We start from the raw sequence: 12,081 nt of genomic DNA on the forward strand, positions 1-12,081 counted from the left end.
TGGAATGGGATTAAGGCCTTCAATTCCTGTGTGTCTTGTTTTTTTCTTCTTTTCAGAGCTTTTGTCTCTTCAGTCTCTCAGCAATAGGTATAGATAATTAATCAGAGTTGTTTGAGAAGCATGCTGCTCCATATTTTTAGGAAGCCCCAATATCACTCTTTACTCCCTCATTTCAAAAGATATTCAAAACTTTCCTTGAAGGGGAAAAATTCCACTTTTGATTCCTGATCTTGTATTATCTTCCTGAGTGTGGAGGAAATACAACTCCTAACATTGTTAACAGTTTTGGCCCCCTTTCAATACTAGTAGTCCAAAATTTACCAGGATTGTTAAACACGTAATGAAATGATAGGATACTATTTACTCTCTTCCTCTCTCAGGTTTTGAGTCATGAACCAAATAAACAGTTATTGGTAGAGGTGATGAAGATTTCCTTGTTTCTACTAAAGATCTTGATTTAATTACTCTCCCTGTGCTGAGACTGAACAGAGGCTTTTTTCACTGCTAGTAAAAGATGACTTTCCAAAAGAAGATCTGGGACAGAAATTAAAGTATGCCCTTGTTTGAGCTTGGTATTGCTATACCTCAGAGATTCAGTGTCCAAGAGTGATTTCACAAGCAGTATTCAGCCATCAAAATAAGCACAAAATTGATTGGATTCATAGGAGAATCAGATAGTCATCCCAGAATGTTACCTAAAACGTAACATTTAATTCCACTTGATTCAATCAAAATAAAATATTGCTTGAGGAAATGGGAATAGTAGTTCAAATAATTCAAAGGTGCATTATTTCTTTTCTTTTAATTATTTGCATAACTATGTAACAATTTTCTTTTCTTTTATCTATGAAGCCAGTGCCTAGTAAAAATGTTCTTTATAAAATACAAAAGATTGTATTTCTTTATATTTGTGAACTTGAAGGACTTTAATAGTTTGGATCTGCGAGATGGGAACAGAAAGGAATATGGAAGACAATGTGTGGTTGAGAATATATACACATGATATATACATTCAAGTGTATATAAACACACATCTACACATATGCATTTATGCATACATATGTATGTGAATGGGTTTATGTGTGTATATAGTGGATAGAGAGAGGGCTTCAGTCAAGAAGATCTGGGTTCAAGTTTCATTACATATACATGCTGACTACGTCATCCTGGTTAAGTCACTTAACTTCTCAGTTAAACCCTGGCAATCCTCTAAGACTATAAATTGGAGAACAGATACTCATCAGCATCTTTCTAACCAGTAGTTAAATGTATATGTGTATGTGTGTGTATACATAATCAAAGTTCATATACAAACATACTACCTATATGAATTAATTCAAATTATATATATATATATATACATACATAATTATATCATATATCAAATCAGTAAAAATTCATACATATATGAATTTAAATATATATATATATACATACATATAATATATCAAATTGAGTATAAATTCATGAGATTCCACAACAAAATCATAGTTTAAAATCATCAATTTTTTATTTTATATGATTAAATACTGAGATCCACAAATTTAATCACCTTTTCAGTTTTTTCAACAGTTAGCCAGGGATATTCTCTTGAATTAAACTGCTTTAATAACAGGGTTGAGCAAATTCTTGAAGAAAAAATTTTCTCATAGGGTAAAAAGTGTTAAAATTCTGTTATTACTGTTTTCTTTCCTCCCTCCTTTCCTTCTTTCCTCCTTTCCTCCCTCCCTCCTTTCTTCCCTCCCTCCTTCCCTTCCCCTCCCTCCCTCCCTCCCTTCCTTCCTTCCTTCCTTCCTTCCTTCCTTCCTTCCTTCCTTCCTTCCTTCCTTCCTTCCTTCCTTCCTTCCTTCCTTCCTTCCTTCCTTCCTTCCTTCCTTCCTTCCTTCCTTTTTCTCAAGATCCTCTTATTTCTCTCTCTCTGTCTCTCTCTCTCCTTCTCTCCCTTCCCTTTCTCATTTTTTAAAAAGAGATTCTCTTTTCAGCTATTGTTCTTTCAGAACAAATAATTCATTCAGCTTTGAACCTCTTTCTCATCATGGATCCCTGGATTGAGCTGTTTTCATTGGTGAGTGATCACAATCTTAATGAGATTCCCATATCTAACTCAGACCATCAAAGGATACTAATATGTGACATTCCATTAGGTCTAACCCTGTATTCTTGTCATTCATCCTGTCATGTTAAGCTAACCACCTCCTACCCACTTTGCACCTTTTGCCCAAGTAATCAGTAATTCAATAATCAGATCAATACCACCATATGATTATTGTTCCTGGATGTTGCATACTTTCAATTGATTTTTCTATGGATCGAATCCCCATCCCTGTGATTGCTCCATGGATGTTCTCATAAGTGAGAAATCAAAAACCTTTTGAGGGAAGATCTTAAATGACACCTCAGATTCTACAGAAGGGAAATAGTCTTTCATAATACACAGTGACCATAACGGGGTGGAGATGAGGAGGGAAGAGGAGTGGAAGAAGAAACAAAGTAGGAGAAGTAGGAAGAAGCCTTAATTCTTAATATGGCTCTATAGAAATGCTTATATGTTTATATGTACATTTACAGTCTCTAATAAGTAATATCAATTTATTTTCACTGCCAGGGAGGAATAGCATTTTCAATTATAAAATTTTAAGAAGCAAATATATCTTCATGAACACCAGCAAAAGCATAGCAAGTATGAAACAAACATTATGAAATGAATAAAGATAGGCTGGTTTATGGGAACTGATAACATATAAGTACATATTGTCTCACTTGTTGAAATGTAAACTACTGAGAGCAAAGTCTTTTGTTTTGTTTTGAATTCCCAATACTAGAACAATATTACGATAGCCAGGAAATTTAGAAATAGATATTTTTGTGAATCACACCCATAGTCATTGGTCACCATCCTATATATCTCTTGAGTTCAGAGTATCCCTTGATATCATTTATTTTTCACTCCTAAAACTAGTTTTCCCTTCCTTGACAATCATAACTTTAGATGTCTACCTGGCCCTAAATATCCTCCAGAAACTTGGTTTCATAGGTAAGATCTTTCATATTTTCCTTTTTCAGCAGGCCTCAAGTAGTGCAATTGAAAGAGATGTACAGAGGACCAACTCAGAGAAAGACACGTGGGACTTTGGCTGAGCAGAGAATAAACTTCATGGGAAGCATTTGTACCAAGATTTCTAAGCATCAGGCTAGTGGTTTGTTCTTAGAGGGATTGATATTTATACTGACTATTGATTAGTGAAGTTTGTATAAATTGAGGAGCATATGTCAAACTGGTATCTCCATTACATTAGTTAGCCTAAGTAGTGATAAGTCAACTATAAGTGTGCATAGTGCATTACAAATCCCTTATTATCTATCAATTTTCCAAACAGAAGAGCTCTAGCAGAAGAGCCCATCTTCATTCAGAACATGCTTTATTACCCCAACCATACCTTATCATTTTAGTTGCCTTTTAGCAGAATGTTTGTAGCTTTGTTTGCTATTTCTTGACCAGAGCTCTATGCCATGTTCCTGATACATGGTCATCATGGTTTGTTTGTTTTTTTTTTTTTTAATAAGGCAACCTGGTAAACCAAAGCCCTAGGCTTCTAGTCAAGTGATGTTTTCAAAAGCCAGCACTACAGGTAACAAATATAAGAGACTGGGCAAATCAAATCACCTCTGAGTCTCAATTTCATTATTCATAAAACTGCTTTGCAAGCCTCAGAATACTATTTAATTGTGAGTTATTGTTCATATCAGCAAGAAAATATTATACTTTCCTTCCTGACATGATTAGAAATGCATATAAGAAGTCAGCTTTTTCATTTCAAAGTACTTAATATATACTTTTATTTCACATTAATTTTTTTAAAAAGGTGAATATTAGGTAGCAAGAACTCAACAGAGGGGCTAACGAATTGAGAAAGAAATAAATTGGAAATACATTGATTGAGTGTGATTGTGAAGGAAGTTTACATTGAGGCAAAAACATCTGAATTATACAGTATAGTTGGGCCAATAGATTTTTGTGCAGTTCATCCAAAATAAAGTAGAGAGTAGAATATATTTGTTTCTGTTAACCCTAGCAACAATAGAGAATTTGCATAAAACCTTATCAACCAGTTGTCGATTTCCTATTAGGCAAATACTTGCACAGATTTTTTTTTTTTTTTTTTTTTTTTTTTTTTTTTTTTTTTTTTTTTTAGTCTTATGTGGACTATGGCCTTCTTAATTTATTAATTAGAAGGAACAGTAAAAATGTCCAGAATGGCAGCTCCCAGCTAATAGATGAGGAATAACTTGAAAAGAAGGAAGAAAAAGAATAAGAGAGAGTGAGAGAGCAAGAAAGTGAGAGAAATATTTTTGTGAAGACAAGGACATGAAAATTTCCTGGTTAGGAAATTTCCCAATGTCAGTATATGTCAACATCAGAGAGAAAACAAGAGGACACTGTACACATGTCTTTGAATATTGTCAATATTCCAGAAGTCAGGCTCTTTAACTGCTACATGAAGAATATACAACCCTGCTGAAGTTGTTTCCAACCCTCCATAAACATAGCCCAATTTTAGAAGTCAAAAGAGCAAGACTTAAAAAATTTTTCACAAACCTATATCATGTATTCAGAGGGCATTTTCAGAGAGCATGCTGTTTAAAGAGAGATAACAACCATTTAGGGAGTGTAAAAAAGTTTAAAGGGACACTTCAAAGTTGGTTTGATTAGATTAAAAATGTTAGATTCTGAATCATAAATCATTGCCCTAGTCAAAGAACAATCTTCCAGGCAGCTGTAATGAAAAATCAACTGCACTAGGGAGCAATAATTCCATACAAGTGGAAGATAAGTGACTTAAGAAAGACTTCTATTTGATAAGGGAACTTTAATTGCTACATTCTGGAAGGTTTTGCAACGCTGCTAAATCTCCAACAACTATTGTCACTCTAACCAATGTCAGTCTGATATACATTAATTTAACTTTTTTGCTTGACAATTGTTAGGATATGGAAAAGACTTGTCACTCTAACCAATGTCAATCTGATATATATTCATTTAACTTTTTTGCTTGACAATTGTTAGGATATGGAAAAGACTGAAACAGATGAAAACTGGGACTGAAGATTAATCATAGTTAAGTCAAAGGATTAGACAAACATTCATGAGACAATGCTACATCTGAACTTTATATGCATTTGTATTTTTAATACTTGATCTTGGGTCAGTTGAATTTAATTTAGCAAATATTTATTAGACATCTGATAGACATAAAGATTTGTGTTTGGTCCTGGAGATACAAAAATAAATGTGATGTATTATCTAGGGACCATAATCAACACCTTGAGATTATAAGTACTAGATTCTTTCTTGTACATTTCTTTCTAAAATTTCTTTTGATTCATGCCTCTACCAAGATTTTCCCCAGGAAAATCACAATTTAGCTTATGTCAATGTCTTAACAAGAAAAGAACAAAACTCTCAATTCCCAAGCAAATGTGCTGAAGGATGAGATGTTGCACAATTGTATCAGATTTAATACAACAAAATCTTGCCACCAAGATTCCAAATAGTTATCAGCTTTTCCTTCTTCAGTGAACGCAATTTTCCCAAGAATCTATGTAGTTCTCCAGACTATAGCACTTTTGTGAGTATCATCACTCTCTTCCCTCCTCTTCCCTCCCCTCTTGAAAGGGGAAATTATTTGTGATTGCTTGAGAGTTAAAAACAAAACAAAACAAAAACAAAAACCTTTCCCTGGTGAACTTTTATGTTCCAAAGATTTATAACCTAGTCCTTTAAACTTATAAAGGAATATAGAAAGTAGTTAAAGTAATAGAAACATCTTCTAATCTCCCTCACACCTTCACAATTCATTTAATTTACAATGTCACTCAAGGATAAGATCTGGGTTTGAAGATTTTTATCTTTTATATTGTAACAAGAAGAGGCAATGAAGCATAATAGATAGGCCCAGGGATTTAAGTTCTGCCCTTGACATATGCTAGTTGTATGATCCTGGGCAAGTGATTTAACCCCAGTACTCTAGACAGAGAAGGTACTGACTTCCAGGGATAGAGTTTCCTCTTCTAGGAATTCTCTATGCCAGTAAAAATCACATCTTGTCCCTAACCCTATTATAGCATTGACCCCTTAGATGATCCAACTACCATTGTTTCAGGATCTCCTTGTAGTCCAAGAACTACTTCCCTTGGCCCTCTTCCTATAATGATGATTCCTCAGTGAACATTACTCTATGAAGGGGTCATAGAGTTTTTCTTCTAGGGAGGTGTGAGGAAAAGTCTTACTTAGTACATTGCTGGAGAGGCCCTCTCCCTGCTGGCCAGCCAATAAGTATCTGCTGGATAGCCCTTCCTTTCTCTATCCTCTGTCATTGTCAAATGCAAGGTTATGATGCAGGTGTATAAATCAGCCATGAATCAAACATCTATCATCCTCAACATAACCTCATTAGGGAAAAATACCTAGGACATTGCAAGAAATGCACAATTTTCAAAAAGTCATCTATGACAGAATAAAGAGTCATAGCAATAGGTTCACAAAAAACAGAAAATGCTTGTATTCTCTCTCCTGATGTAGACATTATTTTCTCACACCTTTTAAAAAAATAATTCAATAGGAAAGAAGTGAGATGTATACACAAATATAACTGTTACAAAAGATATTGTAAAGTTCAGAGATAAAGGCAAAATGCTGTGCTAACTTTGAGGAAGTATAAATAATTTTTTTTTTGTCTGAGAAAAAAGAGAGGAAAGGAAACATTTAAGTCATGGGGGATAAAAGGCACAGAGACAGTAAAGAACAGATCAAAAATGAGAACATAGAGTAGTCCAGTGTACCCTATGTTAAAAAGGGAAGATTACGAGATAATCATAGTAACTAACATTTCCCCAGCATTCCAAATCCAGTGCCTTTTCTATAGCTCCAAGATGCATACCTAAATGGATTCCAGATAATAGATAGTTTTCAATGCCAAGATCAGGAGTTTACTTAATAATATAACAACAAGAAGAATCATTACAATAATACTATAAGCACTATAAGGCTGTTAATTCAGTACAATTTAATTGAACAAGATTTTATTTAGCACCCATTCCATACTAGGCTTAGTACTTGGGGTTGAAATTGCAAAGACAGAAAAAAAAAAAATCCCTGCCCTCAAGGAGTTTAAAAGCAGTTTACTGGAATGATGAGGAAAGTGAGTTTTAAAGAGGTTAAATTATTTTCCTGGAGTCAGTAAATTATTCAACTAAGCACCTACTATGTGCCAGGTACTGGGCTAAACTCATTAACAGTACTAAAAGGAGGAAATGGGATTTGAATTCTAACTCCAAATCCAGGATTGTATCATGTTCCTTACCAAGTTAAGTTAATGGATAGAGATGGTCTAAAAACTGTTATTCTTGGTGCTATTTTTATTATTTTCTGCTGTTCTGTGACTGTCAATGAAGAAGTACCAGTGGGCCACACATCATTAAGTATAAGGAATGCACTTTTAGGCATTGGACAACATAATTTCATAAATGAGACATAGCTGTTGTCCTCAAGGAATTTACAGTCTGGTAGTGATAACAGGAAGTTACCAGATTAAATAAAATACAAATTAAGACTAGGAGAGCTGAATTCAACTTTATATTCTAATTTGCACCCCATTTATTTTTGAACATATTTTTATCTTCTCTCATGTTCTCTAATGCCTACTTTAACAGCCACAGTAGACAAATATTTGTTGAATTAAAGCATTACACAGTGCTATATGTATGGATGAAAAAGAAATCACTTTTTACTGGAGTAACAAGGAAAACTCCATGGTGTCATTAAACTTTGAACTTGAAAAATAAATGCTGTATGCAATGTCAAATACAGTATATAGAAAAGAGAACTCATTATATTCTTGTGTTTCAGTCACATCCAACTCTTTTTGACCTCATTTGCAGTTTTTTTAGAGAAGGAAAAGATTCCATAGTGGTGTGTTATTTCCTTCTGCTCATTTTACAGATGAAGAAACTGAGGCAAAGAGGATTAAGTGAATTGCCTGCAGTCACACAACTAATAAGTATCTGAAAACTGATTTGAATTCAAATCTTCCTAATTTTAAGCCCAGGATCTATCCATTGCACAAGCTAGTTATTTTATATCTCTGTATAAACCCATAATTTTACAAATTTCCCTGTTTCCAATCATCCAAGTTTACAATCTTGGAGTCATCCATGAGTATTCCTCATTTCCTACATTCATAAGAAGGAATATAGGTAATGAATGAATGAGTAAATGAAAAGGTGCTTATTAAATTTTTTTATGTGCAAAGCATGGGGGCCACAAATAGAAAAGTGAGATAGTCCTTAATCTCAAGGAGATTATATTTTAATATGTTTAGGAGATTTAACTGCATGTCACATTGAATAGTCATTTGATGATTAGAATTTAATAGCAAAGTAGATGGTAATGCATCTTCTTTCAATTCATAAAAGAATTAATTTCCAATTTGAATTTTGATGGTGTCAATGACTTTGACATGGACCACTTTCTTCATTGAGTCTTCTAACTATGGTTACATAGAAGCTAGGGACTTTAGTATCCACCAAAGGCAGTTGTCAGGTCCCATATGCCCAAGAGTTGCTTGTTTGGATACTGGTTTCAGGATAAGCAAGGGCAGATCCTTTGAGAATTGCTGTTGATCTTTAGATTTTGGGGTTTAATTGTTCATTTCTTGAAATGACAGATGGTTAGCAGCATAGCAGGGAAAGTGGTTCTCTTTTTTTTATAACAGTGCTTTATTGGATGAAGGCAGTATGGGCTAACCTGAAAACAGAAATGATGAATTATCTTGGTGTTGCTGTTGTTCTTGTGTTCTTCTGAGCTTTAGTCCTATATCACCAAGTGACTATTGGACATTTCTAATTGAATGTCTAAGAGAAATCTCAAACTTGACAAACCCAAAACAAATCTACCCACTTCCCTTTTTCTACAGAGGGAATTGTCATTCTTATCTTTTAAGTTTATAACCTCAGAGTTATCTTTGGTTCCTCTCTTTTAAAGAACTAACTTCTCTAATTGATGTCACATCTTGACATTTCTATGTCCAAAACATCTCTCAAATCCAGCCCATTAATTTTACTTACATAGCTACTACCATTTAATTCATATTTTCATTTTTCACCTGGACTATCCCAATGACCTCCTAATTGATATCCTTTCTTAAGTATTTTCCCACTTTAGAATATCTATCACAAGTTGTCAAAGTGGTTTTCCTCAAGTAAAATACATAGAATTACAAAGGAGACCAATTATATTGAAGAAAAGATGTTATTTTTTTCCTATACAAGTTAATGGATGTTCCTGAAATCTATTTGTAGGCTACAGACTAAGAATACCTGGATTGGATAATCTTCAAGGTAATTTTCCACTTTTAACATTCTATGATTCCATGACCTCTCTACTGCCCTATTGCTCCCATCAGAAAAATCAAAATTAGGGTAGCTAGGTAGTGCAGTGGATATGATGAGATATAGATTTGGGGTACCCAAATGAAATTGAGGTCTAGTGGCAGGTTTGGAGTACAGGGAGTAAAATAGAGCTCCCCTGCAACCCCTTTGGATTCAGTGCAAGAATAAGGAGTTAAATGAGGGCTAGTAGTGGCACAAGAGTCCTCTGTAAAGGAATTTACAGGCCTGAAAACCTAGATTGATAAAAGAGGTTTATGATGGGGTTTGGAAGTAAGGTTAAAGTCTAGTTAGTAAAAGGTGTTAAGTAAAGAGAATAGGGCACCAGAAACAGTATTCCAGTGGGCAGAGACCCTTTGCATGCCAGGTATAAGGCTGGCATGTTTGGAACATCTGCAAAGAGAGGATTCCATCTTGGCTCTTTTATAATAGATTTAGCTAAAGGGGCCTATGGGTGCAGTCCCAAGTTGGCTCAGATCTGGTGGGGGCTGGGACAGACCCAGATCTCCTACTGGAATTCAAAAGGATGCTTTTGACCAGGATTTGTGAACCAAAGGTCCTAAGTTCTTGAATTGATAATACATCAGCTAGGAGGGGCTGGGAATCAGAAAGAAAGAAATCAATCTGATCTGAGTTCAAATCTAATCTCAGACACTTAACATGTCCTGGCTATGTAACCCTAGGCAAATCACTTAACCCCAATTGCCTCAGCTAAAAAAGATAATCAAAACTATTCACTATCTTTAATCAAATATTTGACAGTGTCATTCCCCTACAACTACAATAACTCCCTATTGCTTCTTGGAAAAAATATAAATTTGATTGTCTTGTTTCTAGAATCTTTTACATACTAGCAGCAATCTATCTTACTAGTTTTGTTACACTCTAAACTTTTTATACATATAACCTATACTCATAAACTTTATAGGCAGCTAGGAGGTACAGTGGATAGTGGTGGGCCTGGAGACAAGAAGATCTGAGTTGTTATTTGAATCTTGAAGGTGTCAAAGATTTTATCATGGAGAACTTGATTGAGTGTTAGGACTATGGTGACTGAGAAGGTTGAAGCTATAGCACCTGCAGAAGCAGTTATAAGGTCCCATCCCCCCCAGAGTTGCTTACCTGGATATTGGCCTCAGGGCAAGCAAGACCTAGTAAGTCACTTGTTTCCTTATCTATAAACAAGTTCAAGAAGAAAATGGCAAAATGCTGTGGCATCTTTTTCCAAGAAAACCCCAAATGAGGTCACAAAGAATTGTATATGACTGAACAACAACAAAATACTTCAAATAAATTCAACTCCCTGTTCCTCATAGACACTCCATTTCTTATCTTCTGGCTTACAGTGTATTTGCCTCTTACCTTTGCCTTCTAGAATACCCCACTTTCTTTAAGACAAAGTTCAAAAACAACTTTTTCTATGAAACTCTAACTCCTAATGTTTTCCCCCAATTGCTTTATATTTATTGTCTCTATATTTATTTAACTTTTATTCATGCAGGTACAAGTTGGACACTCTATTCCACATGCCCTCCTGCCCTTCCTTCCTTCCTTGATGGCAGAGATTGCTCTTATGTGCCTAGTAACTGACTTGAGAGGGATGTTGGATGGTATTGAGGAGTCATGAAAGGCTCAAGATTCTTCGATTTATTTTGGATCTAGGAATCTAGAGCTATTTCCGTACCCAAATGTTTTCCCTCCTTTCCTTCTTCCTTCCCTTCTTCCTTCCCTTCTTCCTTCCCTTCCTTCCTTCCTTCCTTCCTTCCCTTCCTTTCCTTCCTTCCTTCCTTCCTTCCTTCCTTCCTTCCTTCCTTCCTTCCTTCCTTCCTTCCTTCCTTCCTTCCTTCCTTCCTTCCTTCCTTCCTTCCTTCCTTCCTTCCTTCCTTCCTTCCTTCCTTCCTTTCCTCCCTCCCTCTCCTTCCTTCATCCTTCTTCCTTCCTTCCTCCCTCTTTCTTTCCTCCCTCCCTTCCTTTCATTCCTCCCTCCTTCCCTCTCTTCCTCTTCCCTTCTCCCTCTCCCTCCCTACTCTCTTTCTCTCTCTGTCTCTCTCCTTTTCCTCCTTTTTGTATGTTAACTTCCTATGATAGACCTGTTTCCTAGTCTTTCACAAATCCTGAAAGCATCCCTTATTTAATTCACAAAACTTTTGAATTAAAAGGCCATGTATTTAATAAAATGTGATTTTTGGGAAGCTGCCTCGGGTTCCCTCTGCTTCCGGTGCCTTTCTTGGTGTCTGAGTTTCTTATTGTTAATTTGGGATTTTTCTGATAGTAGCAATAGGACACAGGGGAGTTTAGAGGATCATCTCATGTAAAGAGTTGAAAGCAACCTTGAAGAAAATCCAGCCCAGCGTTCTTAGACTGGGGTCTATGGAAAGTGGAAAATTTTCAGGGGATTCTGTGACCTTGGAATTTATATTACTATTTATATACATTTTGCAATTTATACTATGCATTTAAAATTGTATTCTGAGAAGGCTCCATAGGCTGTAACAGATTGGGACAGAGTTTAGTTCAGTCTTTAACAGAGACCTAGGGATCAGGGAAGTGGAGTGAGACCCGGAGTGCAAATCTCCTACAGCCCCTCATCACGTGGGAATGGTACTGGAGCTGCAGCCTCAAAAGGGTTAACACCAC

Source organism: Sminthopsis crassicaudata, chromosome 1, assembly GCF_048593235.1.
Source record: "Sminthopsis crassicaudata isolate SCR6 chromosome 1, ASM4859323v1, whole genome shotgun sequence".
NCBI classification, from domain to species: domain Eukaryota; kingdom Metazoa; phylum Chordata; class Mammalia; order Dasyuromorphia; family Dasyuridae; genus Sminthopsis; species Sminthopsis crassicaudata.